Source organism: Schistocerca piceifrons, chromosome 2 (genome assembly GCF_021461385.2).
Source record: "Schistocerca piceifrons isolate TAMUIC-IGC-003096 chromosome 2, iqSchPice1.1, whole genome shotgun sequence".
Classification (NCBI taxonomy): Eukaryota; Metazoa; Arthropoda; class Insecta; order Orthoptera; family Acrididae; genus Schistocerca; species Schistocerca piceifrons.
This window is the reverse complement of record NC_060139.1, coordinates 596,380,460-596,405,668: the sequence shown is the minus strand read 5'-3', so window position 1 is coordinate 596,405,668 and position 25,209 is coordinate 596,380,460. Positions and strand designations below refer to the sequence as shown.

The following is a 25,209-nucleotide window of genomic DNA, read 5'->3' as shown; positions in this document are numbered from 1 at the left end:
GCATGATCCACTTCAGTTTATTAAAATAATTAGAGCTTCTTCATAATTAAAAACCTAAACTAACACTCATAACCCCTGATGAAGACAACAAAGCCATTATATAATGAGATAGGTATTAGATTAATAAATTATTAAAATCATTAAGTTCTGTTTATGTTGTGCATTGAAATGATACAAATCTGAATATGGAAGGTACAGCATTTAAATTTGAACACTGGTTGTTTGTTACATCATAGCAAGAAGAGTTTTACAACAGACATCATCAAAGATTAATCTCAGATACTGAAAATGTATGGTCTAAATGAACAAAGCTCAAAAACATTGTAAAATTCTTCTTATACAGATACATGGGTGATGAGAAAGACTTGTCATGGCTCAACAACTGTGTCAGAAAGCTGCTGAGTAACCAAAGAGAAATTTACCATAAATTTAAATGCAGCTAAATCATAGATAAACAAAAACTAGTCAAAGACAAAATAAGAAGTATGGGAAGATATGCTTAAAACACAAAATCAAATAAAATGAAATATGATTATCCACTGAGGTGTCACAAAATCTTAGGAATCTTAAATTAAATCAGCCAAGAGATCAAAAGCATATGTCCACTGATTATACTACCACCAAACTATAGAATGACAGAGAGAAGTCCTACTAAATACTAAATTCTGCTTTACAAGGTCGTTTGATTTAAGAACATTTTACTTTCATGCTTTATTTGAAGCATCACATGAACATAAAAATTACAGATATTGGAATAAGTCACCATAGGAAAGAAAATCAACTACAGCTGCTCAACACAAAAAGTGAGGTGGAACAGATGGGATAGATATAGAAATCTGAAAGTTCCTTCTTCTCTACTAACAGCAGCCTATAATGGGTTGCTAGCAGAACAATACTGAAGGGCGTTCATATACACAAACAAAGTCATCAAACAGATACACACAATTAAGGTCTATACCATTGATATCAGTTCACTGTAAGATTTTTGAATATGTTTTATGATCACAGTTTACGATGATTCTGGAGTCTAATCTCTTCTAGAAATCAACATACTGTTTCAACAAAGAAACACTATGTGAAATCCAACTCAGCCTATTTGCCAATGACACACAGGAAGGCAGTATAGATCAGTGCCCAAGTTGATGTTATTTTCCTTGACTTTTTGTTTCAACAAAGAAACACTATATGAAATCCAGCTCATCCTATTTTCCAATGACACACAGGAAGACAGTCAGATCAGTGCCCAAGTTGATGCTGTTTCCCTTGACTTCTGGAGGACCATTGACAGAGTTATCCATTGTCGCCTAACAATAAAATACAAGAGTATGGAGTAGTATCCAACCATTTTGTAGTTGGGCAAGGGAGTGTCGCAGCACTGTTACTGTTTGCATACAGGGGAAAAATAAAATGCAGAAGACCTGACCTCTTTTCCAAGGATAAAACATCAAATAATTTAATATCCTGTACTAAAAGTAGGTAGGAAAACCCATTACTGTTTGATTACACAATTACATTAAATTCATAATAGTTGGAGTCAAGAGAAATAGCAGTCAAGTTTAGGCTTGTTCTGCACACATGCATCATGCATTCTCCAACACCAAATGAGGATTCATTAGTAATTTGATAGTTCGCTTTGAATTTTCTTGCCAGTGCAAACATTAAAAATGATCATAGTGAATTGTTTAGTAAATTGTTCCTCCATATGTTTGGGCTTGTCATAGCTGAATGTGATGGTTAGCAACAAATTCTTCATAAGCAAGTGAGAGACTAATTTGCAGGTACACGCTTTCTCCAAACACAAAACACATATTTTTTTTATACTGCAACTACACTTGTGACCAGCAACACTACAGTCACCATCCAAGACTGAACCTGCATGAAACAACGTAGTTTGTGAATCAGATTACAGGAAGAGTCACAACTGTCACATGTGTGGGAGTATGTGTACAGGATAATGTATGTTGAAATGATCACCTAAAACTAATTGTAGGAAATACAGACAGAGGATGAACCAAAGACTCATCTTGTAGTGTAGTTCACCAATGAAGCAGGAAGCTTACAAAACTTTCTTTTGATTAACACTACAGTATTTCTTCTCAACCTGTGACCAATATCAGAGAGGATTCATAAAGGAACCAGAGATCAACAAACAGAAGGAGCACATTCCATCTTGAGGTAATATAGCAAACATGTAAGCATCACACAAATTTGCATCCAAATTCAGAGGCATATGCTACAAGAAAAGTGGTTTGTGTCATGTTATGTTTTACTGTTGAAATTCTGAGAGTGTAACCTAACAGAAGAGATAAACAATACATTGTGTCGTCCTACATATATCTTACAAAAAGACCATGTAGCTAAAATGGGACAAATCTGGCCCCAAATTGAAACTTAAAAACAGATGTTCTTCCTGCAGACAATTTGTGGCTAGAACTGAAAACTGTAGATGTGACCAAACACTATAATGTGCCTTGTGGGATATGAAAGTAGATGCAGGTACAGAAACAAACACACAATTACATACAAAACTGAAAATGTTGTATATTATCTTTTATGGTTCTTTGTTGGGTTTGCTATTTAAATATGGGAATTCCGCTATAACATAATTCTACGGGAATACACTAAACTAACATATCAAGCATATTTCAAAACAAAAAAAAGAAATAATATTAGCCAGTCCTTCTTTTTTAATTTACTTCTTGTAAAGACAAATTGAAACATGTGATAATACTACCCTTGCATTACTTAGTAATAGTGTTACATTACACATAAATAAAAAATTACATTATTTTAAAGAATATTTCTGCTCACCTGAAAACGCAGTGATCCAACTGGTGGTTCAGCATATGGAATTCCTTTGAAGGTATAAACAGGGTTGCCAGTTGTGGTATTAAGTTGTCGACCTCTTATGGGACCCAGAGGTGTGACAACTGTTTTGAATATTCGTGGTGCACCCTACACAAAATGTTAATGTCAAGTATATTAAGAAGGGAAATGTAAATTTCAAATAATGAACCAAAAGAAACTGATATAGTTCCCATGAATATTATAAACCTATGTCATGAAATTAATTTTGAAAATACTGACAAAGGAACACATATAATCATTACTAAAGCATGCTACTACTAAACAATTGGTGTTAAGCTTAAAATTACAGATGGTATAAAAAGCATAAAATGTTTCAATTGTTATAAAGCAAAAAATTAATAGTAAATGCTAATTAATTGCTGTTTTACCTCCGTTTGCTTCACTAGACTATATATGGAAAGCGCAAAGGCTAGATACACAATTTTTATGTGATGCATTGTTGTCTGTGAGAAACTGTCAAAGCACAGACTTTCTAGGCAGAGAGGTGTTCCTCTCAACTACTATATATACAGATGTATATGAACAATTATAATTTTGCTCTAAGATAAAATATACATCAAGATAAGTTCCTGTATGTAAATCTTTTCTGCTTCCTAATTATACCTGAGCTATTTATTACTCTAATGCATTTTTGTAAGATAAGACATGTGATAAAACAAAGATCAAGTTTTGCAGGTAATTATATATTTCATGTTGAGATAATTTAGCACTTCTGAACCTGATAAATGGCTGCTGGGGAATAACTGATTTAAGGTAATCATTATTAAGGCAATGATTATGATTTTACATTATTCTTAATAGGATGACAATTAACTCCCAGATGAAGTTACTTGAAGGTAAAATATTCTTACGACCCATGAAGATACTTATTAGAGAGCAGTCTGAATTAGCTAGAGAAGGATATGAAAAATACTTGATTTAAGAAGAGTCATCATTTCATATCATTCTTGTGTCTCAAGACAATTAGTTCTCATCATAAATTGGTTTACGAGCCACAAAAACTGATGTTAAAGAACAAATTTTAATTGATTGTTACAGACCAGTTATGAAAGACAGAAACACAATATGCATTTCACTGGATAAAGAAAGGTTCAATGTTTTATATTCACACAGTCACTATACCATGAGACCATGTGTTGTTCAAGAAACATCAAACAGTAGTTGACTTTGTTCCACACATGAATCAACAGATCCCTATTTATTGGCTTGGCAGTCTCAATAAAATTTGTCCCTCATCTCTTGCAGAGTTGCTGCCATAGATGGGACAAAGATTCTGTCTTCTATGAACCCCCACAGAAAAAAATCACAAGGTGTGATGTCTGATGACCTGAGAGGCACAAAGAAATGAACAAAATCTTGTTGTCCACCACTTCTAATCCAAAGTTGTGGCATGATGTTGTTAAGATAATACCATATCTCTAGTGGAGAATGAGACAGTGAACTGTCATGCATGAAAATGAAATCTTTTGAATCTTCGTGAAGCCTAGGAAACAAAAAAATTTTCAGCATATCCAGGTATGTCAGTCCTGTCATAGTATGAAAGCCTTTATTTCCACTGCAAGTGCTGCTGTAACACCACAAATACTGAGAGCCATGTGTGGGTCCATGACAGAGCACCAAGCAAATGGCAATATCTTCAGACATACATTGTAGCATTTTTGCTGTGAGAGTTGTGACTGCACATCAGCATACATTTTCTGCGTTATGGACAAGACATATGTTTGTTTTGATGGTATTACAGTATGTTTATGCATGCGTTGCAACATCTGCAACAGTTCAATAACGTGTCCTGTATGTGGCATACAGCACTGCGTAACTGATGTACAACTAAGTATAAATAATGTGTTTCCTTCTGTGCAACACTTTGACAGCCACTAATTATGTTTACTCTGGCCAGTGGTTATTGGCATTTTGTTACCATGATGTCCATAGTAGTAGAGTCAAAATGTTATGATTTCATTTTTTAAACAAGAGCTTATCATTAAAGGTGGATCATTCATGAATGAAAGTGTCCAAAGGAACAGTTCACTGAAGCAAATGGAAGGACAGATGAATGGTCATTCACCCTCCACTTCGGTCACAGTTGATCTTATGCCCACAATGGCTGCTCACCTTTCACTACAGCCTGTGTTGTTCCTGCCTCTGTCTCACTTGCTCAGTCTCATTTCTCATTTCCGTTCCCACACCTGTCATTCCAGACCCAGTCTCATTCTACCAGTCTCGTTCTTCTTTGTGTTGTCATCCAGTCCTCGTTTCATGTCAACTTTTTTATAATTATATAACTCATACAAAAATTAAGTTGTACTTAATACATTCCTTTTTTCAGGTAACAAAAAAGAAATCTATTTATCACACCATTGTTTTGATCAATTGTAGAATCCAACCCACCTCCATGGCAAATCCATACTGGAGGTAAGGTGTTTCAAATCCTAGTGTTAGAAAAAACTTTTTGCTGCCAGTATTTGGCTCACAAGTGGGGGTGAGGTTGGGGCATAAAGTTCCTGGTCACCTAACATCACGCCAATGTCCTGGTTTAGGTACCAAACCTCTTCACAATGTATTTTGAAGTGATGGAATATGACACTGTTGATCGTGTTCCATCAGACAGATGTGAACGTTATGCTTGGCAACTCCCTTCTACATCTACATCTACATCGATACTCCGCAAGCCACCCAACAGTGTGTGGCGGAGGGCACTTTACGTGCCACTGTCATTACCTCCCTTTCCTGTTCCAGTCGCGTATGGTTCGCGGGAAGAACGACTGTCTGAAAGCCTCCGTGCGCGCTCTAATCTCTCTAATTTTACATTCGTGATCTCCTCGGGAAGTATAAGTAGGGGGAAGCAATATATTCGATACCTCATCCAGAAACGCACCCTCTCGAAACCTGGCGAGCAAGCTACACCGCGATGCAGAGCGCCTCTCTTGCAGAGTCTGCCACTTGAGTTTATTAAACATCTCTGTAACGCTATCACGGTTACCAAATAACCCAGTGGTACAGTTCACTATGAGTAGGCACCAGTTTTCACCCTCGTCCTCCCTTCTCGTCAATAACATTTATTAAATAAAATTTTTAGTTGCTGTGTAAGAAAGTATATATTGTAGGTGTGTAGTATATAGTATAAGAGAGAGAGAGAGAGAGAGAGAGACAATATATAAATGAATTGTGCATGAATTTGGCTCGGTAGGAAGAGGGGAAGGGATGCCTCTCCATTTGAAAACTCATAGAATGACATAAAATTGTATTTACTTTAAATCTGAAGTAATATTGTTTACAAATAGCTTTTTGGTGTAAAATTTTATGACTTACAACACAATTATTAATACTGAAATACTGCATTAAATTTAAAAATGTAAGCTATAAACCTGCTATTTACTGAGTGTGTGAGGCAAATGAAAAAGAAAATCTGTTTTCTTTTCAACATACTTCTTCTTCAGCAAAGTCTCTCTTATTTTCCCTTTAACTTTATGGGAATACACAGACACAACATATGTACAGCTTTTGTTTCTTATTCTTTTTGTAATTTTTTTATTACAGTGTTCCATGAGCTTGAAAATGGCCTCAACACAATAATTTACAACTTCTAAATTAGTAACTAGGTGCAGTGCATTGACAACATTTTCAGACTACTGTGAAGAATCTCTGTTAAAAACTTGTCATTCGAACCAGATCTCTGTACAGTATATAGTAGTCAATGGAAATGAACTGTTCAATCTTCTGAAAACCAAATTCAGTCTTTTGGTTTCTGTTGCAGCCCAGGATCATGCTGTGACATTCATAGAGGAGAGGAGATAACAAACAAACCACATTGCAGACTGTTTTTGTGGCCATAATTCAACTTAATCAAAGAACACAACCTTTTTCAATACATTTGTAGGCAGTGGGGAGTGGGCGTGGTAATTATTAAGATAAATAATCACATGCACTCCCCTAATTTACTATGAATACTTTTATTCTTTCAGCATAGACACAATGCATGTAGCATAGTAGAGTGTGTCCTACAGAGAACTGATCTGGTAAAGATATAGTTGTTCTTACTGTGGTAGGGCAGCAATATTATTGTGGAAGTAGAGCCAGTGGTTCTACATCCCTACACATTAATTGTTTTGCCATCTGCCTTATGACACATTCCCTTGCAGAACTGGAAGGTACTCCAAGAGATGGTTCCTCAAAAAGAGGGTTCACAGTTAATTCAAAAGCTATTAATATAATCCTCCCATATATCATTTACTTGCAAGGTAAATACAGGTGATCTTCTTCCAAAATGGTTTTAATTGAAACATACTTGCAGTGATCATATTACATGCTGTTGACACAGAAACAAATGATTTAACTAAAAATCTATTCAGCACAAGTTTCACGATGACTTTTCCTGCCCTTTTCCACAGTAAGTTAAATGAACTGAAATATATGTGAAATTATCAGTATTGAATTAATAAAGAATTTTTCTTTTCTTCTATTTTCAAACACATCTGCATAAATAAAATATATTCTAATAACATTTATACATAATTTACTGAATTAGTGAATTTCAGATTAATTTCACTATTCTCTGTTCTACATAATAATTATATTTGTATAATGACGAATTATTTCACCTAAAGCGACAACTCACCAAACGGCAGAAGTTCTGCGTCATCAACAGAAACACAAACAAAAGTTACAGTGCTTTGCTTTGCAGCACACAACTAGCTGACTAATATTTGGTGGGGGAATGGGATTTTTAAAGGGGTGGTGTGGGCACACACACAAACACACACACACACACACTATTGTGTGGCAAGTGGGGACACAGCGAGTTACCCTAGGTAACTAAGGTTACTTAGGTAACTAATTTACCTTAGGTAACTAAGGTCCTCAGGTAACTAAGGACGCCGACCCTCACCCAATAGTGCCTCACTCAAAATAACTCATTATACTCAACCAGAACTTTCTGTGCATTAATATTTGAAAAATGTTTATACATAATATACCGAGTTATTGAATTTTGTATTTGTTTCACTCTTGTCTCTTCTACATTGGCATCCACATCATATTCTGCAAGCCACCTAATGGTGTGTGATGGAGGTTACCAGTAGTTCCACTAACTGATTCCCACTCTCCTGTTCCACTTCTGAACAGCACATGTGAAGGATGATTGTTGGTAAGCCTCTGTATTAGCTCTAATTTCTCACATTTTCTTGTCTTCGACATTTCACAAAATGTATCTGGGTGGAAGTACTATGTTGTCTTACTCTCCCCAGAAAGTGCTCTCTTGAGATCTCAATAGCAAACCTCCCACTGATGCACAAAGCCTCTCCTGTAGCATCCGCCACTTACTTTTGTTGAGCACCTCCGTAACTCTCATCTGGACTACATAATCTTATGATGAAACACACCACTTCTCTCTTCAGGTGCAGTTGCTTGCAGTATGGCCTTGGCAGCCAGAGCCAAAGGCCATTCCTGTGTGAGTTGTGCCTGTGTCAATGTGTATGTGTTTTCTGTATTAGAAGAATTCTTTCTGGTTGAAAGCTGAAATTTTGGCAGTATTTTTCTTGTGCCTGTCTGTGATTATGTGACTAAATATTAAGCACAAGTTTCAGGATGATTTTTCCTGCCCTTTTCCACAGTACGTTAAATGAATATGAGTGAAATTATCAGCCTTGGACTAATAGAGAATTTTTTTTCTTCTATTTTCAAACACACCTGCATAAATAAAATATATTTTAATAACCTTTTGTACATAATTTACTGAATTAGTGAATTTCATATTCATTTCACTCCTCTCTGTTCTACATAATAATTATATTTGTAGAATGATGAATTATTTGGAATAAACAGACAACTCACCAAAAGGCAGAAGTTCTGCCTCATCAACAGACACACAGACAAAAGATACAGAGTTTTGCTTTGCTAGTTTTTGGAATAGGGTGAGGTGGAGGTGCAGGGTGGGGTGGTCTGAGGGATGGAGAGAGGCGGGAGACAGGGAGGATCATGGCTCTAGGGAGAGTGGTGAATAGGAATCTATCCATTTCATAATATTATCATAAATGAAACATAGAAGTGACATCAGATTTCCAGAAAAAATAGTTCTTTTTTGTATTATGAATTTAACTTGAAAATGTAATTACAATAGAGAGTGTCATTATTGGCATGTTAGCAACTTCATTCTGAAAACAACTGTAAGAAGAAGTGACAAGTACTAGTTTTAAACGCTTTGAATCCAGTACTCATTATGTTTGTAATGTCACTGTGTTAAAGTGTCATCTTGATATCTTTGTTGTATTCCTCTGGTCAGTACCCATTGTTGCGAGTTTTTCGAATCAGCTTACTCATCACACACTTACGCTCTGAATTTATTTCTTCCCTTTTGACGATTTTGAAGGTGTGACTTTCCACATGTAAACTTACAATTTGTAATTCTAGTAATTTACATTGCCTCTGCACTTATTTCTATATTTTAGTGTTGTAATGTTGTATCATTACAAGACATGTCTATATTTTAGTGTTGTAATGTTTGTATCATTTGTCTTGGGACAGAATGTTCCACAGATCTGATAATTTTTGAATGCCATGTCCTCATATATGTATAGATTATGACTTGCATAGTAGATATTCTTCTTACATTTTCTGTAATTATGTTCAGTAACACATGTAAGCTTACATCTTACACCCCCCCTCCCCCACCCCCCCCCCCCCCCCCCCCCCACACACACACACACATCGCTATTAAAATTCTCTGTCTTTGCACAAATTTCGGGCAAATGTTGCACTGATATCCGCTCCACCTAGGTTCTATATACCCCTCTAAATCCCTGAAAGCCATGTACTGTGCCTCACATTTCACATCCGTTTACGTTCCCCCCGCCTCCATGTGGATCCTTTACCATCTCATCAAATTTGTCCTCTCTTCACCCATTCAACAGGACTTCTTGACCGTCGACTGTATACTGTTTCGTATTCTCTTCACCCAATAAACATGGCGCCATCAGAGAGGGACATTATTGGCTTATCTACAGACACTTTGGAGGCAAAACGAATACGACTAAAAAGCACTGCTTGAATGACTAAATATCGCATCAGCAATCTCTCCTGTGATGGAAAACATTCATTTGCCAAAAAATAGTGCGTTTACACCGACATTAGGGACATTGGTTTTTAAGCTAATGCACTGCCTTTGCTGTTATCACGTGATATGAATCACCAAGGAAATACCTTACGTTATTTTTCGAACAGACGTTGCGTTAAAATATCTGACCTTGTACAAGACCTAATTGCTTATTTTATCGATACATATTGTAGGATCTTTTATGCTATCTTCAGCAGGTGACTGATGAAGTGGGACATAGTCATAATGAATGTATCGGGACCAGATGTTTTGGTAGTATTTAACAGCAGAAGTTTTTTTCATATTGTATTTGAGTACTGGTTTCAATCAGTAACAGCCGCCTTCAGATCAGTCTGTGTTAACAAAATGGTATGAAACATATCATAAAACTCTGAGCCGAGAAGGCTATACTCAGAAATACAGTACATGATAAAACGTAAGAACAAACGTACGTGATCTGTACAGTGGGAACATCATTGGCGGGTTGAAGATATTAACTAATGATCGAAATACTAATCAAAGAAAATATAGCATACTCTTGAGAAAAAGACTAAAACAAATACTGCATAAAAACAATTGTACTCTGTGAAAGTTCATTTGGGTTAGGTAGTTGGAGCAGTTAAAAAGAGTAGTTTGTACTCCGCGCTGTAATGTGATGGTTATTTACACTTATTATACGTCGACAGTCGTTGCATTGGCGATGTGAGGGCAATATGTGTTGGAGTTCCGAAGACATACGTTCGAGAATACTAGCGAAGGAGGAAAATTGGTTCTCAAAATAATAAACGTTATTTCACGCAGTTCGGTACTAAAATTTATTTTAAAGAACAATATTGTCACTTCACAAGGAAGTTCGGGAACATTATGTACTGAAAAGTCATCAGAATCATTTCAGTCTTTTGTGCCTACTGATCAGTAATTTCGATAGTGTGTTGTTTTCGAAGTTTGGAACATTATCATTTTTTGCATTTTTACTGGTAAATTAGTGTGAGTGAGAATGTGTATGTGAATGATTTTCTGTGGCCACGTTAAGTTGTTTGTTAGATAAATGCAGTGCTGACAGAGGTTATTATAAATCATTAACCGTGCCTTAGTCAACACTGATTATATTATATGATTTAATTGAATTACTTCATTTAAAAAAATACACACTCGAAGGTACAGTACTCGTACCACGCATGTTTCAAATTTTTTGTTGCAACACGAAGTTGGGTGTCCGATTATTTAATAGGAAAGGTGTTTACGCGCTACAGTTTGTACCAAATCGGCATGTGTAGGACGTTGACAGTTTATGTAGTGACAGCCGGCACGAATGATAAGAATGGACGTTGGAGAATGGTTATTAATGAAACATCTACCTTTGACAAAATCGACGAACTGTCGCAGCTGTAATACATGAGTGAGTGAAAGAGCCAGTAGTATTGCGAACGGCAAGTGACGTTTCCTATTTTACATGTGGCGTGGTATGATTGCACTTCGCCAGTTAATGAAGGACAATGTCTGCAATCCGGAAAGATGGTCTCATGACTTTTTGTTAGGTTCTGTTTGAAAAGAGTTTTCCCCTTCACGATCTGTGTATTTCAAATGTAGATTTGTTGTCAGGAAATGGCTTTCAAAGCGATTCTGAATCTTGATGAAAATGACAAATATTGTGACAAGTCTGTGGAGCGACATACTCATTTCGAATTTGCTGAAGTGGATTTTCGAAAATTATTACATTAACGGATAATGATCCTATTTCCGTTTCTCACTAGCTTTCTCAGCAAATAGCGAAACGTCCGATGCCGCGACGGGTAACAGTTCACAAAACACCTGAGGCAAACGTGACGTCATTTTCAAGTCACACTCACGAAGATTGCAGCAACTGTCTATGGAATTTCGTGATCGTTAGGTGCAGTAGAAGAATCAGTCGTTTTTAGTTGAAGCTCGTATTTCGCAGGTTTTATAATATAGTTTATGTCCTATAATTACGTGCTGTTTCCAAGTACTAGTGCATTACAGATTTCTTGAAAACGAGTCTGTCTTGGTAAGATTGTTGTAACAAAACAACGAAAAACGTCATATTGGTGGTTAAAGTAATTTTGTATTTGATCGTTTTCATATTAGAACTTGAATTTTGTGGAAGTACGCCATTTGAAGAAAATGGCACATGGAAGATTTATCAGCAACATGTAGCCCTTTGTAAGATTTGATATAAGTAAATGTCAAGTAATGACACATGGGCAATTAAAGCCTTCAGGAGGAGTGTGATAAATTCACTCTGGCAACTTGTTCACAATAAAGTGCCTGACAGAGGGCACAGTGAACCACATTCAAGCTGTCTCTCTACTGTTCCATTCTCGAACGGCGTGCGGGAAAAACGTGCACTGAAAAACGAGCCCTGATTTCTCTTATTTTATCGTGATGATCACTTCTCACTATGTAGGTAGGAGCCAACATAATGTTTTCGCGATCCGAGGAGAAAACTGGTGACTGAAATTTCATGAGAAGATCCCGTCGCAACGAAAAACGCATTTGTTTTAATGATTGCCACTCCAATTCACGTTTCATGTTTATGGTACTATCTTCCCTATTTCGCGATAGTACAAAACGATCTGCCGTTCTTTGAACTTTTTCGATGTCATTCGTCAGTCCCACCTGATATGCATCCCACACCACACAGCAGTACTCCAGGATAGGGCGGACAAGCCTGGTGTAAGCAGTCTCTTTAGCAGACACGTTGCACCTTGTAAGTGTTCTGCCAAAGAATCGCAGTCTTTGGTTTGCTCTACCCATAACATAGCTATGTGACCGTTGCAATTTAGTTTATTTGTAATTGTAATCCCTAAATATTTAGTTGAATTTACGGCCTTCAGATTTTTGTGACTTATCGCGTAGTCGAAATTTAGCGGATGTTAATGACTTCTCACTTTTCTTTGTTCAGGATCAATTGCCACTTTTCGCACCATGCAGATATCTGATCTAAATCATTTTGCAATTCGTTTTGGTCATCTGATGACTTTACAAGACGGTAAATAACAGCATCATCTGTAAACAGTCTAAAAGGACTACTCAAATTGTCTCCTATGTCGTTAATATAGATCAGGAACAATAGAGGGCATATAACACTTCCTAGGGGAACGCCGGGTATTACTTCTGTTTTAGTCGCTGACTCTCCGTCTATTACTACGAACTGTGACCTTTCTGACAGGAAATCACGATTCCAGTCGCACAAATGAGGCGATATTCCACAGGCACGCAGTTTGGTTAGAAGATGCGTTACAAAGTGCAAATCAGCTGGTTTGCGCCCTCCTACTTCTAAATTTTTTATTCATATTTGCATTTGTAAAAATTCTCGGACTTTATTAACTTAAGTGATATATATTCTGTAATATTCGATGTTATTTACATATTAGAACACCCTTTCTAGGAGTGAGTTGCCACTCTTAATAATTTACAAATTATGCGTGAAACATGCAAATGCGACTAAATATTCAAAACAAGCTGATCATATGGTAAAACAAGCTACCAGTCAGCATGAATACCATAGACATAACTGGGACGGTTGAAAAAGAATTAAAAGGTATCGGTAAATTAATCTCAGCCATATATTAAGTTAAATTCTCTTTACTTCACTTCTATGGTTACTTGTTTTTATGTCATCAGTTTCGGTCTTTAATGACCATCTTCAGATATGCAGCAAAATATGGGAAAAACACAAATACAACTAGCGGATTGTCTATAGCTTAACACAATAAAACAGACCATGATGGAAAGTATTACTAACATACATGTGCATTTGTGCACTTTAAATATGATGTGGCATACTCGTTTTATAAAAACATGCCTAATATACTGGAACCACAGTGACATGTCATATGCTAAAAACAAAGTCAGTGCCAACATCCTCAAACATATGTAAATAATAGTAAACAACAAGACTCATCTCGTCAGCAGCACTACTGTTCAAAACAAACTGCAGTACAGGAGCCACAAAATATTGTGTTGCAAGTTCCCCAGATGTCGCTACTGTAGGTGTGCACATATTCTTCAGTGTAATTTTTCGATGTAAAATAAAGGGGGGTACAATCAGTAAAGTCTGCAGTGGAATTATAAGGTGCAAGAGGCATTACTGTAATAAAAAGCAATGACATCAAAAACGACAAAATTTAGACTGTTAAAAAGGGGGGAAAAAAAGATACAGTAATTGATATACGCTCAAGTGGTGATATTATAGATAATGATATAAATAATAAACAGCTTTCCGAGTACACAGAATAATATAAAAATTACAAAACAAACAGCTAAAGATGCCCAATGGATGAAAACATACTGCTGCACATAATCAGCGCCCTCTGTTGGCGCTAACGCCGTAACACCGCATTGGCGAGAAGTGGTTAGAGGCACGGGGGTGAAAGCTATATGGGCAAAGAGGGAACAAGCCACGTAGTTCTAGTCCAGACCAAAAGAGGCGCTAGGGGTCAAACGAAGCTGGAATTGACCAATGAGAGCTGTCTAAACTCCAGTGGTGGTTGTTTTGAAATATTCTATCGTATTGCTCTGCACTGAAGTCTGTGGTCTTCAGTTACAGTCGTCTTTGTATTTGTTTCATATTTACGTACTACTCATCTTCATTATAAACAGATTTTTTACTTTAAATTCATAAAGCTCACCATGGAATTGAAGAAATTTCCCGCTGAAAAAGTCCACGATTAATTGTAAGGTAAGACATTTAATTTTTCATTAAATAATCTCATAGCTTATAAATGAAATGTATTCTCTCCTCTCGTGAATTAAGCAGTGTGGTTTCAGTTTGTTTATTTAAATAACTTTGACATGTCTGTAGTAGTTTTATTTAATGAAGACGTTTATGTTTTTTTCAGAATATTCAACACAACAGATTGATGTTGAAATACTCCTGCAAGTTCACTGGCTGTTCATCTGGCTATTACGTGGGTTCAACGGAGAAAATTTGCAACAAGCATTTCTACAGGTTTCCAAAACAACCTCAAGAGTTGCTTCTAAAGTGGAAGAGTGTTTGTAAACTGTCACCAGATGTGAACTGTGCTTCTTATTTTGTTTGTGAAGATCATTTTTTCGAAAAGATTTTATGAATAAAAGTAGGCATAGGCTAAACAGGGGTGTGTTTCCAAAACATGTGACAGGTGTTCCTTGTGAAATTGCCAAAATCGGTAGTGAATCAGGTGACACTGTTGTTAATAGTGAATTGGGCCTACCAAGCACTCACTAGTGGTGCTATGGCAACTGTTCATTTTACAGCTGCTAATACCAGAAGTGAAACTGGTGTTAATGAACTACAAAGCCTTAGTTGTGCTGTGGCAAGTAGTTCTCATGTAGGTGTTTGTACCAGAAGTGGATCAGGTGAAACTGGTGTTAATAGTGAATTAGACTTACCAAGCACTAGTGGTACCATGGGAAATCTTTATTATACAGGTTCCAATACCAGAGGTGAAACTGGTGTTAGAGAATTACCTAGCACTAGTTGTGCTGAGCAGAGTAATTCATTGAGTGATGCACCTCTTAAATTTTTTATCTCCCCTCAAAATGAATCTGCAGATAGTGAGTACACATTCTTATCTGGAACATTTTGTAATGAGGAAAGTGAAGTTTTAGGTATAGGGGTTTCAAAAGCAGACTTGAGTCCAACAAAATAAAAAATGTACAAGATTCAAAGGAATACTCTAACAAGGCTATCAAAACTGAAAGGAAAGCTACATCATGAAAAATCAGAACTGAAAGCACTTAAGGATTTATATGACAGCAATACTTTCTCTGTCATAGAATCTAATTAATCTCTGTTGCCAAAGATTTCATAAACAGCCAATTGCGAAATGCTCATCGATCTGCAAATGCAAGGCGATGGGCACCCGTGGACAAAGTATTTGCTTTATCCTTATACAAACGAAGTCCTCGTCTGTACAAATATTTGTCAGTTCATTTTTATCTTCCTTCTGTAAGGTACCTGAAATGTCTGTTGTCTTCTATACCTTTTGAACCAGGATTGAATACTTTGGTCAGGAATGTAATGAAAGCAGGAGTTGAAGTAATGAACAACAGTGACAAATATTGTGCTTTGTTGTTTGATGAAATGTCTTTAGAAAGAGGGTTGTATTATATTGCAATCAAACAAGAAAAATCAGGGTTTCAAGATTTAGCGCATTTAGGGAGGTCAAATGTTCATGCAAATCATGCATTAGTTTTCATGGATAGAGCCACACATAAAAGCTGGAAGCAGGTTGTTGCTTATTATTTCACTCACAACTCAGTTTCAAGTATCACTTTAAAAAATCTTATTACCTATGTCATAAGGCAATTGCAAGAAATAGGGCTAAAGGTAGTTTGTACAGTTAGTGACCAGTGTGCAACCAACCAGAGAGCACTGAAGGAACTCTGCTCTGAGAAATCTACTGAGTCCAGTCCATTTCATTTTGTAGTCAGAGATGAACCTATTGCAGTCATTTATGATGTCCCACATCTATTAAAAATGTTAGAAATGCTCTGCTAGGAAATAAAATACAGTTTGGGTTTAAAAAAGAGGCCAGTTTCGAATATATTCACAGGGCTTTTCTTCTGGATCAGCAGAAGATGTTTAAGACATTGCCAGAACTACATAGGAATCATTTTGAATTAAAGGGTTCTTTTACTAAAATGAAAGTCAAGGTAACTGCAGCCCAGCTTAGTCATACAGTTGCTGCAGTTATTGAAACTAATGTTTCATTTAATATCTTACCTGCTGAGCCAATATACACTGCAGAATTTGTTGAAAAGATGGATTTTTTATTTGATTCACTGAACAGTTCCTATTGTTATCCACAAGATGGCAAGTCTTATAAGTGTGCCCTTTCTGCAGAGTCTCCACATATTGAAATGTGGTACAGTCTATTAAAGGAAATGGAAAATTGGAAAGTGTTGGAGCTAGGCATAGGGAGAGATAAGACAAATATGTTCAGTTTCATAAGTGGGTGGCAAACTACAATAAGATCACTGATGTTCATTTGGAACAGATTTTTAAAAAATGGCTTCAATTTTTTAAACATGAGGGCTTTCAATCAAGACCCGGTGGAGAATGTATTTTGTTGTGTGAGGCAGCATCGTGTTGCAAACACCAACTCAACTTGCTTTCAGTTAAAAGCAGCATTGAAAACAGTTATAGTCAACAACATGTCCTTACCTACAAAGTCACTAGGTTATTGTGAGGATTGTAGATGCATGCCATTAAGCAATTTAAAACAATTTTTGGGAGCTAGTGATGACAACGTTCTTGACTCCACAACAGACCATTCCATTATAGATCAAAGTGCTTTATATTGTGCCCTTGCTGATAATGAAGCTGCTGCTGGTAGTGGTGGGACTGATGTAAGAAATGACAGACAAGTACTAGCATATGTAGCTGGTTACATCCTATGAAAGATGGGTGTAACACTTGAAACCAACTGTAGTGACTGTAAAACAACTCTGTTCTCACCAACACCCACAGAGCATCATTTATTTACAAGTTTCAAAGAATATGATGCTTTAAACCCAAAATTATTGTATGCTAGTGACAGCTTAATGTCCTTTGTAGCAAATGTTCATAGTCAGTTGTATGCAGTCTTAGATAAATGTGGACACCAGGAACAATTGGAGAATACATTCTATTCACTGTTTGAGGTTTCCAGAGGAAATAACATTTTGCAAGGCCTGTTTTTCTGAACAGTGTATCTTAAGACAATGTGTACCTCCATTGATTTACAAGTATGTGAAAGATTGGAAACACACCATCAGTAATAAAAGACTTGATATTGTTAAAGACAAATTCAGTAAACGGTTTAAAGCTTTATAACAGTTAAAAGAAATTTTTTCTTGTGAGCTTGAGAAATAAAAAGTAAGTTTTGTTTTCATTTCACTGTTTTTATCCACCTTTCCTGCTTTTGGTATTTGGTATTGATGTCTTCTTTTTTACATTGAAGCATTTACAGTAGTAAGATGTAGGAACCTTTTTAAGAAATTAACGGTCAGTAGTGCAAGTTTGCTGGGCACTTACTCAGAACTTATCGTCCTGTAACACAGTTGTAACAAATTTTACAATTCTTCATTAATTAATATTGTGATAAATATTTCTTAATTGAACCTCTTTAACTGCTGCTTATTCTCTTAATAATAGGCTTTTTTTCTCCATTGGTCCAGCAGCTTGTATGATGTAAAAATTATGACATTACTCAGGAATATTTGTAGTCCTGTTTAGCTGTTACAATATTATTTTTCTTTTGCTTCAATTATTTACACTACAAGCTTGTTTCAACTTACTCTCATTTTCAAGTGTTGCATCTAGTTCTTATGAGCCATAAAACATGCTGGAGCTTTTACATGTTGATAGTTAACAATATAAGCATGTCAATTTAAAAGTCTATTTTTGACGTTTGCAGCTGACAGTCGCTGTTCCTATCATGTTTTCTTGTCTGTCAGACGCAAACGTCAAAAATAGACCGAAAATATTACTGAATAAGTTTCTCTCTGCTGTAGTAAAGTGTGCTATAGCTGTGTTTCAATTATTTCATTATGATTCCAGCCTAAATAATTACATAGCAGGCCCAGAAAAATAAGGTAATAGACTTAAAATAAAAATAAAAACCTACAATGTAAGTAAACTAGGGGGGGATGCAACCCGCACTGTTTAGTTATTTTAGTTCATCTCAATACCACTTGAGGCGCTGCTGTCGGTCTGTGTTTCCCACTTTTAACACGGGAGTTGTGTTTCTCTTTTTTCTTGTTCTGTTGTTCGAGGAACGTAACCGGCAGAGGTCCCCTTGTATCTTGCGGCACGCTGTTCCGAGTAAAGAATGATAAAACCCCGTACCAGTGCATGAGCGAATTATCTGGTTAATTAACTAGATAATATAAGGGCACAGCCGATTTTCTTCCCCATCCTTCAAACACTGCGAGCTAGTAAGCCGTCTCTAATGACCTCGATGACGCAAATCCTCCATTTATCTTTAAAGACATACCAAAGCAAAAGTCTAAATCAGGAATCCAGCTAGAGAAATCCACGAAACCTCAATAAAAACAAATAAAAAAGTAACCTCTACGATACCATATACAGCCAAATAAATCTGCAAAAAATTTATATTGGAAATTTCGCTTGGCGTATACAGCCCAAGTGATGTCCAGATACTACGAAAGCACACATCGTTCCAATAGCCGATATCGAGAATACATTTCACTGCATAGCTCAAAAGAAGTCCATGATACCACAAGCCACGACACAGCTCCAAAAGCTGATATGGGAAACTTCACATGAGCCATACTATCGAAATGAAAAATAAATAAAAAATAAAACGCAACACAAAAATAACCTAAGACACTCCCTCTCTAATCCTCCCCACTCCCCTCGTAAAAAATACCTACATAACACCTCTTACAGCCAAACTGCAAATTAAGCCTAACAAAGGAACGCGAACCAAATTCAACACGCCCCAAAAATTCAATTTCCAACCCTTGACCTATACATCTTCTCAACAACCTTTAACAAGCTGTGGACTGGACAAAAAGTGTGTGCAAACTTTCTGTAGCAGTACCCCCTTCAGCATTTCAGCGAGACTGCAAGCAGGGATTCGTGCTTTCCTCCTGCTTACCACAGATTTAACCACTCCCCAACATGTTCGACAATTTCTAATTCACAACCAAGCGGCGAAACCCCTATGCCTCCAAATCTCTATAATAAATCAGGATACAAACGTAGACCTCTCCTCAATATATTCCTCAATTAACTCAACTAATACTCGTTTCGTCCGTCTACCCATGAACTTAAAAGCCTCGTTTGAACATCCAGTTCCCTCTTCTTCACATACTTCACCTGCCCAAATGCCGACTCATAAATTTCCACAGCAACATTTGTCATCTGCTATACCAATAAACAATGAAAATAAAAACCTCCCTACAAAAGGAAAACCAATAGAACACAGTACGATCGCTAACGCCCGTGTCTTCAGCATAAAACACAATCGATGAGCGACAGCAAAAATAATATGGAAACAACATCGTATCACGAACTGCTAGCCTGTACTTCTCGAACCAGGGACCCCTCCGAATAAAATGCCAAACATTGTCATGGCGACACCTCCGCGTATACCCGTCCCTACTCACTGACGCAATAATTTTGGTTCATTTCATAAATTCGCCACAAACGTAACACATGACATATTCAGCAGTCTGCCCAAAAAACAGCACAAACTTTACAGTTGTCGCCATACCGTCGACCATTGTGGCATGTAACGGCCTGTTGGTACATTTCCTCGTCATACCCCTACGTAATAACATATGAAATGAGAAACTAAATCCTCAACCATTAACAACAAGCAGAAAAGTAGAAGTAATAATTCAAAAATGCGAAACAAATCTGTTGACAGTAAGAACCGACGTTAAGATAATTAATTAAAAAAAAAAAAAACACACACACACACATAATTCCAAAAGGAATCATGACATACAGCAGCACCACCACTCAAATGACTTACTAGCAACACTCAAAAACAGGTCTGATACATGAGATGTAGCAGTCTAATATATATAACTATATATAGAACTTGATTAAATATTTAACTTTATAGTTAAACTTTACGGTAACTGTAAGAAACCCGGACTACTGCTTCGACAGATCGTCTGCAAAGGTAAGTACACGATATTAAATCAAACTTATTCATATAAAACGTTTTATACATCAACATTCAACACTATCAACACTAGACAGCGGTACCACATAGTCCCCAACGCCCTCTTCAAACATGGTCAATATTAAATACGCTGTATAACCATCCACGAAATAACAACGCGGACGGAAGTGTGCGTTTGAGTGATAGTGGCAAACGGTGATTCAGGAGGGTAGGACAAAAAGTAAGACGACAGCAGCAAATTTCAACCAGAACTGTGTGTCACACTCGCAAATCCCGCCAGCACCAAAACAAAGTGAAGAGAGCTCCGGAGCTCCGTAAGCAGCGGGTTGAATGCCGAGATGAAATTCCAAGACCACTCATTGGCGATGCAAAGGCCCAGAACCGAAAAACGCGGTTCGAAGCCATAACACCTGGACGGCGGAGCAATTGAAGAAATCATTGGGTAGGATGAGGCTTGCTGCTCACTGTACCTAACTTGTGTCCAAGCTTAAGTCCCAGTAGTGAAACTTGGCGGGGAAGATTATTTAGGCAGCTATATCGCAATTTTCCATGGGCTCCACGGTTACTCTGCATTCTCGCATTACTGTCAATTTTGTGACCATTTTGGCTGATCAGATCCATCCCATGGTGCAATGTTTGTTTCCGAATGGTGATAATGTATTCCAGGAGACAGGTTGACACAGCTCGTATCGTTCACCACAGGGTTTTTTAAGATGAGGATGAATAGTCGCATCTCTCCTAGACACCACAGTCACCAGATCTCAATATTATATATATTTATTATTATATATATATATTTCCGGTCTCCTCTGGAGAGTAGTGTGCGTGATTGTTATCCACCTCGATCATTTTACCTGAACCTGGAAGCCGTATTGAATTCCAAAGGACATGCTATGCTGTGTTAGGCATGATAATGTTTTTTTGTGTTTGTTTCCATACTTTTGTACAACGCTTGCAACTAATTTATTACTTCCGCCTGCACAAAACACTGAAGCAGTTACATGTTTAGAAAATACAAAGTATCCACAGGATTATTTTAATACGATTAATGGAATTCGGGGGCGTTGTCTTATTGTAATTAACCCAACATCCTTCACTGTGAATATACTTTCAGCGTTTCAAATGTACCACTTCGTTAACAGTGGGATATGAATTACTGATGCTTCCCCAAAACGTCAATAGCAATAAGAACATGAATTGTAAATGCATAATCTAGCTCCACTCAACGACCAGCGCTCGTTGTTATGTACGTCGCTTCTGTGCTGGATTCAGAGGGAGGTAATCCGTAGAGAGGTGATGACCCCGACGAGCCGATGTCGTGCCAACTATGACGGACTATTACCAACTGGACAAAAGCCGAACTACGATTTATCTCTCAGCCTGCATTAGAACTTTATTCTTCGATAGCCTTGCTGGTTTATTTGTGGTTGTTGTTGGTATTGTTGCTGTTTTTGTAATGCTGGAAGGTCCTGGAACGTCATCAGTTGAATTTAGAGGAGGGTGTAATGTTACATTCACACCAGTATTAGGTATTTCCTCATCTTTTGATTCTAACATGTCCAAAAGTTGCATCAGTGTACATCGTTTTCTGTGAATACAGAATGACAACATATTACCCTGACATACTTCTGGAAGGACGGTTGAAAACATTATTGAATTACAACCGACGAAAACTCTCAATCGTAATATGAACCCATAAATAATATAGGTTAATTCTTTAAGATATTATATGACAAATTTCAGAATTATTGGCGCAATATGAAAGAAAATATACATACCCATCGATGACAAGGTCAGTCAGTTCGTCCATGGTAAAATCGGCCCTATTTTCCAGACACAGTTTCTCACTCACTATGAATGACACCGTCAAATTGACTGTTGCACCGCGCAACTGACTCTGCCTATTTCATATAACAATGTGTCACAGTCAGTTGCAACAATACGTTATTCACAGAAATAAATAATTTCAACAGTGAGTGACGTCGTCCTTCCAGAAGGACGTCAGGGTTATCTGGGTTAGCAGTGCTGCACTACGCCGAACAAAAGAAAACTCGTGAAGCCAATCTTATTTAACAGTAGTGGACACATCCTATGAAATAAGTCGCCAAATCATCAGCAGCAAATCAGTCCACAATAAAGCAACCAGTGAAGAATACGTCCATCCCCAAACTGTCGAGCAGGTTTATATGAAAAAGTCGATTTCCAAAACTAAGCACATCTACATTCATCTCAAAAATATGCCAAGCCAAACGCAGATCTCCATGACCTATATTGCGCTGTGTAGATACAGCATAGCAGATTCTGCCATTACGTGAATTAATTTTTATACCATTTTGCTTTCCCGGACTGCGACGTTACACAGGATTTTGACACTAATACACGGAATTTGTCTATTTTTTACGTCTTTTGCAGCTATGCAACACCTGAATATGTACTGAATTTCAGTTTCTATCGTATAGCAATAACGAGATTTTACTGAAATAAAAATATGGTAAGTTTTAGCTCCAAGAATACGGCTCGAGTATGGACGAAATTATACGCAAGCTTATTTCAACAACAAGAATTTCAGAAGGAACTTTTACGGCATTTATTCTACGAAATTTATGTAACCAGCTACTTCATTTACACTACTGATATGCACCAATCTTGACGACATAAATTATTTCTTCACTTCGACGTCTTGCATTCTGAAGCCATTACACTATTACTATTAATTTATGTTTTCGCCGCTCAGCTTGGTATTTTTTTTTTTTTTTTTTTTTTTTTTTGCTATTTTTCAGGAACTATGCTAACTTCCAATTTTTTTACAGATGTACGTATTTCTATTGCCAGTAATGATACAATAATAGACTTTACTATGATGTTGAATCAATGTCTTAACATTGGAATGGATACAGAACTCGAATTTTCATCTGACGTGTTGTAACTCTAAAAAGTGGTGTGCTTACTCTGTGTTATTGTTAGCAAAACTTTGATGAACTGGATTCTACTTTCACAAACGCCTAAACTTGTAGTTGTTGGAAAGGGCGAAGATAAACTGGTAAGGATGAGGATTTATATGGAGGCGGAACTCTCGTTATTGGTTCGTTACTTAGCTTGGCCGCGAAAACAAAAAAAAAAACAACAAAAAAACAGGAGACTGCATACAGTAAGTGTACAAGTTATCGTTCTTGCAAGGGCACCCACCCCTCCACATTAAACTGGGGAGGGACGAAAACAAAAAAAAAAAACAACAAAAAAACAGGAGACTGCGTACAGTAAGTGTACAAGTTATCGTTCTTGCAAGGGCACCCACCCCTCCACATTAAACTGGGGAGGGACTCTCGTAGCCCCATCTGGTTGGCACCTACTGTGGCTGGAGGAGTGAAGTCGCAAAGAAGTAGCCGCTCTGAAATGGGTAAAGTTACCTCTCATAAGACACCATCTCGCAAATTTTGGTTAGTTATTCAACGACTAACGGCATCTAAGCTAAACTTCCGACCCCTGTACGTGGAACTGTTATTTACAGTTTTCCTTGCTCCAGCTAATAGGATGAAAATAGGTAAATATCGGCCATAAGTTTAATTATATCTAAGCTAATTAATGTGTCCAAATATGAAATAGATTCCTAAATTCCTTTACTTTGTGTCTATTAACTGATACCATTATCGGTAGATTTGCTTCTAATATTTACAAATGGAAGCTCTCAATATTTGAGGTACTACAAAACATGAACCTTGAGGGTTCAGACGGGGTTACCAAACACACTTTTCTCGAATGTGAGTTCATCTGCACCTCCTTGAACGTTCTTTCTGATTTTGTTTCCCTTAGCTCTCTTTGCAAATTCTGTGTTAACCTCTTGAATAATTTACCACATTCGCCCTATTGAACTATATCCAGCAAGAAGATGTCACATCTAACGACAGAGACGTCGTTGTCACCTAAAATAATACAGTTCCACGCCATTTTAACAACTCATTACGTAACATAAATATGAAGTGTCACTGTGTTATCACATAATATAAATAAGGAACCACACAATGGTACCTAAGTTACTAATTCTCCGACAACGAGAAAGGCTAGGCGCAAATTGAGACGCGTATAGCACGTGTGACGTGACACGACACCACGCCGCGCGACCTGGCGCAAGCGCGTGTCGTGTCCCAGTCGCATCGCGTCGCAATTTGCGCGGTCCCATTTGAACCAGTGAAGTGACAAAAACACGCTGCACTGCGTCGTGCCACACGCGTCTCAGTTTGCGCCTAGCCAAACAGGACAGCTTAGAAACAGTCTGTCCAAATGATTTGCGTTACCAGACAACATATAACAAACCACAGAGTTACCTGATTTCATGAGTTTGTACCCGCCTTTATGTAAATAGAGTGCTCCATTAGTCACTATGAGTTACAAAAGACACATTCTAGACTTAAGACAATGTGGCATAAAAATTAAAAAGAAATGATCGTATGGCATTTATTGGCCGGGATTGCCCGAATGTCTGAAATGGCGTTTGTTGAGCATCTCAGTAACGTTCTCATTCCAAACAAACAAACTCGTGACGAAAAGTAACACTAATGTTTGGATGTTCTCCACCTCTTCTATTAATTCTACCTGGTAAGAGTCACA

At 37.2% G+C, this 25,209-nt stretch overlaps 1 protein-coding gene across 1 annotated transcript in view; it reads right to left on the bottom strand.

The window, feature by feature from the left end:
• Positions 1–24,683, bottom strand: part of LOC124777943 (esterase FE4-like) — a 46,864-nt gene extending 22,181 nt beyond the window's left edge. Inside the window, exons 1-2 of the mRNA XM_047253494.1 lie at positions 24,631–24,683; positions 2,812–2,955 (exon numbers count right to left, since the gene is read on the bottom strand). The gene's annotated coding sequence lies outside the window, so the exon portion shown is untranslated. The remainder of the gene's footprint in view (positions 1–2,811; positions 2,956–24,630) is intronic.
• Positions 24,684–25,209: the final 526 nt, after the last annotated feature.